Genomic DNA, 6,705 nt, shown 5'->3' with positions numbered 1-6,705 from the left:
TTAAACTTAACTTACACTATCATTTCTTCTGTCTCTCGTCATTATTTGTTGAGCATCTCCTGAGCTGTTGGCTGCCCACTGTCACCATGGAGACTGTAAGGCTCTTTAGCTCATATACGGGAGATTAGATGTGGTCATAGATGCCTTACAGATGATGGAACCACAGCTGCATTTTAGAAAGAAAGCGACTATAGTTTGTTGTTGTGTCTATACATCATACAGTGTGGTCCTGTGTGTGTAAGTATGCTGGAGTGTGTGTTCATATGTATTCACATGCATGTGATGTGACGGGGTGAACTCATCTCCATTCAAACCCAGTACGGTAAGCTCAGCAGGAGACGTGGCTCACACACTCCCCACACACACACTCCGCACGCCATCAGCCCCCGTCTCCGCAAAGCTGCCATGCTAATCATTTAAACAGCAGAATCAAAGCAAATAAGATGTTTCACGTGGGGAGAAAAAGCCAGGGAAAGTGATTATCAGTGTTTGTGAATATGATGGAACTGAAGGGGACTTTGATTTTGATATTTTCTCCAGTTAGCAGTGACTCCTGGTTCAGCCAGCAGTCCTGGGGAAAAAAAAGAATTAAAAAAATAGTTGCCATTGCATGAATAAAAGTTTCAAAAGAGAAGAGGCTATTATAAACTCTGCGTAGGTTCCTAAGTGGACATGAAGTCTTTGGTGCTTTAATGTTTTATTTTTCAAGTCAAAAATGGCAATTTTGTGTTTACTCACAGATTAAAATAGTAGATGTACCACATTCACATGCAAATACAGTTGAAATAAAAATATAACTCCTCTGAAACAAAAAGCAATCACATCTTTGGAAGACATAAATAGTGCATGGTTATCTCTAGTAGCTGTTTAATAATTCTGTTGGGTTTGCAGACTATTGTGAAGCTGAATTGTTTAATCGTATACTTCCTGCCCGATCCTGTTGAGGTTAGCTAATAGAAGCATTTGATGTGGCATCACTTGTGTTGAAAGGATCTGTGTGAACGCCGGTATCACCCATGTGTGAGAGAAACTACTTAAAACAATAAATAGCAGACTGTATCTCAGACCAAGATAGCGCTAAACTGATCTCTTTAATGTCAAACACCCCTGTTTTTATTTAACGTTGCTGCTATACACCGAATGCTTTGCTGGGGGGAAAAGGCAGTTGCATTGAACAATAAACTGTTTTTTTTTAAGCCTGGATGGTGCAAACGTGAGCTGTGTTGATCTCAAGCGTATGTCAAAATAAGTGTGTGTGTGTGCCACCACTGTGAATAAATGATGCATGTAATCAGTGTATTTACTTACAATGTGGCAGTGGCACCTCTAAGAACTACGTTTTACATTTTTTTCACTTCAGGAAAAAACTGATCCTCCCAACCAACCACATAAACAGAGCTTTCTCAGCTTAACTGCCTCATAGTACATGTAATTTTCTAGAAAGGCTGTGTTCAGAGTCTTTAGTGGCGGTGTGGTGCAGATCCACAGATACGTTTAGGAGAAAGCGTCACTGTTGTAGAGTTTCTCCACTGGCGTTAGTCTTATTCTCGGTTCTAAAATTGGTGCGGGGAGGAAAAATCTTGACACAGTCTCAGTTTAGTGCCATGCTGTAGCTTTGGTCAGGCCATTGGCTCCTTCAGTTGGTTTTCAAGGAATTGTGAGTAAAAAAAAAATATAAAAAAAATGAGGAAATTGTTGGGTTCGTTGATGTATGTATTTCCATCCCTTGAGAAAACAGCTCCTTTAAAATAGACTCTCAGGTTTATAGAGGCATGTATTCATCGAAATACTGTAGGCAGAGTTGAGGGTTGTTATAATTAATGAAATATGTTTACATAAAACAGCACTTTTTTTAATTTTCGTGACATGCACATGCATATCTATGGGACTTCATCCATGTAGCCTTATAGAAATGTTATTCAGATCAGAGAAATCACCAGCACCACCAGCCAAAATGTTCCTGAAAGAGCGGTCAGTCAGAGTGCTGTTTGTTTATTTAAACCTAACTGGTAATTATGGCTCTGAATTGTAGAGAGCTTTAGCCTAAATTCTGCAGCATCTCTCAACCAGTCATTTAACGTCCATGATTATGCTGTCGCCGATCACTGCTGGGCTGGAAAAGGGCAATTCCATTCCCGTGGCTGTTGTGTGCGCCTCCAGTCTTCGTTGCAGAGGTTATGCACATCGTTGACCAATCATGGAAAACTAACATCACTTTTAAAGTTTTTTAGGCATATTTTGATTTTGGGTGAAAAATGTACAAAACTGCGATACTGGGTTTCAGGGTTATACATTACACTGTTCAATTTGACTTTATAGAGACACTGAAATCTACATATATTCATGTCAGAGCTGCCCTCTCATACTAAAGTTTCTTGGCTGTTCCTTCACCTCACTGACCACCTGTAAAACACCTGAAAATACACATTTAAAGGCCTACAGCACAGATGCTATGACCTCCTTCCCAGCAAACTAGAAGGTAGTCAGTATGTTCATCTCAGTGCAGCTCTCTAACAGTGTAAAGTTTCATAGAAAATGATTTGGAATAGTTTATCTATGATTGACTGAATGGGCTACTTCTTGCATTTTTGCCATATTATTTACATTTATGCATTTAGCAGAAGCTTTTATTCAAATCGATTTAAATTGGAATTAAGGTTCATGTATTCTTTGGAAAAATGTCAAAAATCTAAAAAAAAAAAAAACTACGGCTTTTATCACTAAACATGTTATGTCATTTTTATGTATTTCATCTTTTCTACTTAATTTTTTTTTATATATTTTAAATCCAATTTAATCCACTTTTATTTCTTACTTTTTATTTTTATTATATTCTTTATGATTATAATTATTTTTAAAATCTCTTTTATGTAAAGTACTTTAAATTACCATTGTGTATGTCTTGTATATATCAATTATAAATAAACTCGCCTTGCCTAGGAAATAAGAACAAATTATAATGTCAGACACTGATGAGGAAAATGTCCAAATGACCAAAAGTGTTAGCAATGGCATCAGTAAAAAGTGACCTTTAATTTTTTTTTTTTTTTAAATAGGTATAATTGATTGTGTTTTAAGGTGTAAGAGCATTTATATTTGGGAGCATTACTTCCTTCCAAAGCTTCACATTATGTTATTTGACACCCCTGAAAACTGAATGTACATTTGTGTTTTCTTTTTTACTGAAAGCTTCCTGGGTTCCAACGGGTGGGTTCAGTTGTTTCGTTTGAGATTTCCATTTGGGATTCATTTATTTCCAGCGGAATACTAATAGCCAAACTCGAGCGATACAAAGTTTTCTGTTTCTGAGCCCCGCTGATGACCTCATCAGGAAAGCGCCCATCCTCAGTGTCTCTTCCCTTCAAATGGCAGCCAAGTCGCTGAGGTAGAGAAAAGCTCTGGCACAGATCTCCAAAATGAACGTGTCTCTTATGTGCGAACCCAGCACAGACCCATACTTTCTTCCCCGTGCCTTTCATCCGTTCTCACATTTCTCTTTCACTCTGCCTCACTGGCTGGTTGAAAGTTGTCCTGCCTTTTATTTTCAGCAGTATTAATTTGGTGGAGTTTGCCAGCTCGGCAGTGGTGTGCTCTTCTCACTTGACGTTTTGCTGAAGTTTGTATGCCACTTGAGCTTGCCGTCTCCCTCGCTAATGATAGCGGCGCGGGCTCTCAGGGGAGTGCGGGCCGCCTCGCACGGCTCCCGCGCTGGATATTTTGGGAGGCAGGAGGGAGCCTGTGAGGCATATCATTGTCTGCTCATCCTCCTTCCCTTTTCTCTTTTTCTCTCCTCTCCCTCTCTTTTTTGTTGTTGTTGTATGTCTGTGCACGCGTACATTCTTGTGCATGCATTTTTTTTTTTCCCCTCAGACATATTTTTGATTTCTGAGGGAATGATGAGAGGGGGAAAAAAGAAAAAAGTGTGTTATGGGAAAAAAAAAATCCCTTTTTATTAACTTATTCATTGTATATGAAATCAAGAGCTTTTTCTCCTTCTCTTCTTGCTTAAGCCAAATGAATGTTTAAAGAGGTAATTTACAGGGCCCTGCCAGGATCCACATTGTGTATTGCACAAACACAAGAAAAAAGGAAATTCCAATCTAGACAGTAACCTAACTGAACTGAGGAATCTCGGCGGGAGGTCCAAATAAATTATACAACAATCTGTGTTCTCCCTTGTTTAATTTAAAGCGGTGTTCAAGGCTATTGCTGGGTTCAACATCACAGAAAATGGTTTACCCATAGAGGTCAAGCCCATATTGACAAACTTTAGGAGAGGAGAAAAATGGACTGAAAAAAAGAAGAAGAGGTAAACCTGGAGATAAGAAAACATAAAGCAACTAGGGAGAATAGAGTCTATTTGAATGCACTTTGCTATAAAAATAAGTCTGGAATTTTTTTTTTTTTTGGTACATTGTGAACATAGAGTAGCGTCTGCTCTATCTGTGAATAGACAACTGAAAAGTAAAGGGATTTTATCAGACTCGGTACTCGCACAAAAGGTTTATTTATCTTCCAAGGCACCGCATTCCTTTATTATGAGAGTTTAGCATCGTTTTGAATAGTGTTTAAGCAAGCATTTAGCTGTTAATGAAGTTGTTTCACAATTTGATTTGCTTTAATCCTCCCTAATGCTTCAGAATGAAAACAACACTGTTTTTTTATTGTCTTGACCTCATATTCATGTTTATTTTGGCTAATCGTGATTAGACAAAAGCAAATTTATCCTCAGTGTCAAATGATCCTTCAGAAATCATTCTCATATGGTGATTTGGTGCTTAAAAACATTTCTTATTGATGTTGGACAGTAAAAAATCAGCTGCTGCCTTCAATTTTTTATTTGAATCAAATTAGCTTTAAACGTCATTTAAACATAAATGATATGACTTAAAATTAGAGTTGAAATCAGTTATTTTTGATTAAGAAATTTTTGATTAAGTTAATGTAAAAACATGTTGCCATGACTTGCTCTCTCTCTATCTATCTCATTCTATTACTCTTCTCTCCACCTGTTAAAGTTGTTCTATTTCCTTTCCTAACATGCTCTTTGACTCTCTGTCTCTCAGTCGCTCTGTCTTTCCTCTCTCTGTGTCTCTCCTCAGTGTCATTGTGTCAGGTAGTGACAGAAAGACTCACCCACCCTGAATCTCCTCATGTCAGCTCTTATTCCCTCACAGCTCATCGCCCGTGTGCTGTCACACCAGTTGTTCTCACCCCCCACCCCTAGCGCAATTCACCAGAGCTGATCATACCTCACCCAATCAACAGGCCACAGCTTCTGATCTAACCTGTTGCCCCAAGCCTGTTTTGTCCTGACAGGCAGACATTGGCCTTTGACCTCGGGAAGAAGGGAGCTCAATTGCTCTTTTTTTGTGCTGTGGTGGTAAAGAAAGACAGAAGTTCATGGAGGAGTGATGTGGGTTGCAGACTGATGACACTTGTCACTCTTGTCCCTCTGTCGAGGTGCTCACATTGAATTTTCACGTCAGTGTTTGCTCTTAAAGAAAGGAAAAGCCACATATTATATCAGGGAAAAAAATAACAGGCATAGGTATAAAAAAACTGGTACATTGTTACTGTTTACAAACAAACACTTGGTGGTGACACTTCCGGGTTCTGGGTAAGATTTTAAAAAAAAATGTTTTTGAAAGAAGTCCCGTATGTTCACCAAAACTGCATTAATTTATTCAGATGTACTGCATTAATTTATTCTGTTTATTCCTGTGATGGACAATATGATTTTTCAGCAGCCATTAATCCAGTCTTCGGTGTCACATGATCCTTCAGAAATCATTCTAAAATGCTAATATTATGCTAGTATATTGATGTTCAAGAAACATTTCATTTGCTTAATACTTTTGTAAAACCATGCTACTTTTTTTTTTAGGATTCTTTGCATTGTACATTTACATTTTTGCATAAGTTTTTTCTCTTCTGTTCAATTGAATGCAACCATGCTGAATATTATTTTGTTAAAACAGAACATAATGGACTTTCCTTGAGTATAAGCTAGGTATCACTTTATAATAATTTTAATAAAATTTCACCTTTTTTATATATATAAATGGTATGTCTAACATATAAATATATATTTATATGTTAGACATATCATTAAACAGCACCGCTCAAAGTCAACACCAAATGAGAACTTGAAGGTGCAGTTTCTTGTATAATTTTTATCTTTAAACAGAAATATAAAACTTTTGGTTATGTTCTTTGAAGGCTGAATTTATAATATTTTCTTAGCATTGATCAAAACAGAACAGAGATAACACATGGATAAGAGACACTGCTTGCCTAAACTATAAATTCTGCCTGATCAGCACTAAGATGAAGCTCATGTGAAAGTGTTTTCACACACGTATTGTGTTTGTGTGTGGAGGTATGGTAGCTGCCCTGGGGCAGATACTGAGCACACAGGTGGGTGGCACACAAGGGAAATTCTCTGCCATGAGGATGAATTTATAAAACCTCGCTGAAACCTGATAAACTTACATTCCCATAACATATCCACCCCTCTGCGTGTGTGTGTGTGTGTGTGTGTGTGTACTCCTGGATCTAATGCTTCACAATTTACCCCAAGGTCCTACAGTGACCTTTCCTCCAACCTGTCTCTTTCTTTAATCTGGTACCACTCCAAATTGAACTGCTTTGTTGACTTTTCGATCCATAATACCACATGTACTATGTCTGTGTTTTGTGAAA

Source organism: Sinocyclocheilus rhinocerous, unplaced genomic scaffold (assembly GCF_001515625.1).
Source record: "Sinocyclocheilus rhinocerous isolate Xijiao unplaced genomic scaffold, SAMN03320098_v1.1 scaffold2076, whole genome shotgun sequence".
Taxonomy (NCBI): domain Eukaryota; kingdom Metazoa; phylum Chordata; class Actinopteri; order Cypriniformes; family Cyprinidae; genus Sinocyclocheilus; species Sinocyclocheilus rhinocerous.
The sequence above is the reverse complement of the archived record's forward strand: the minus strand, read 5'-3'. Positions refer to the sequence as shown.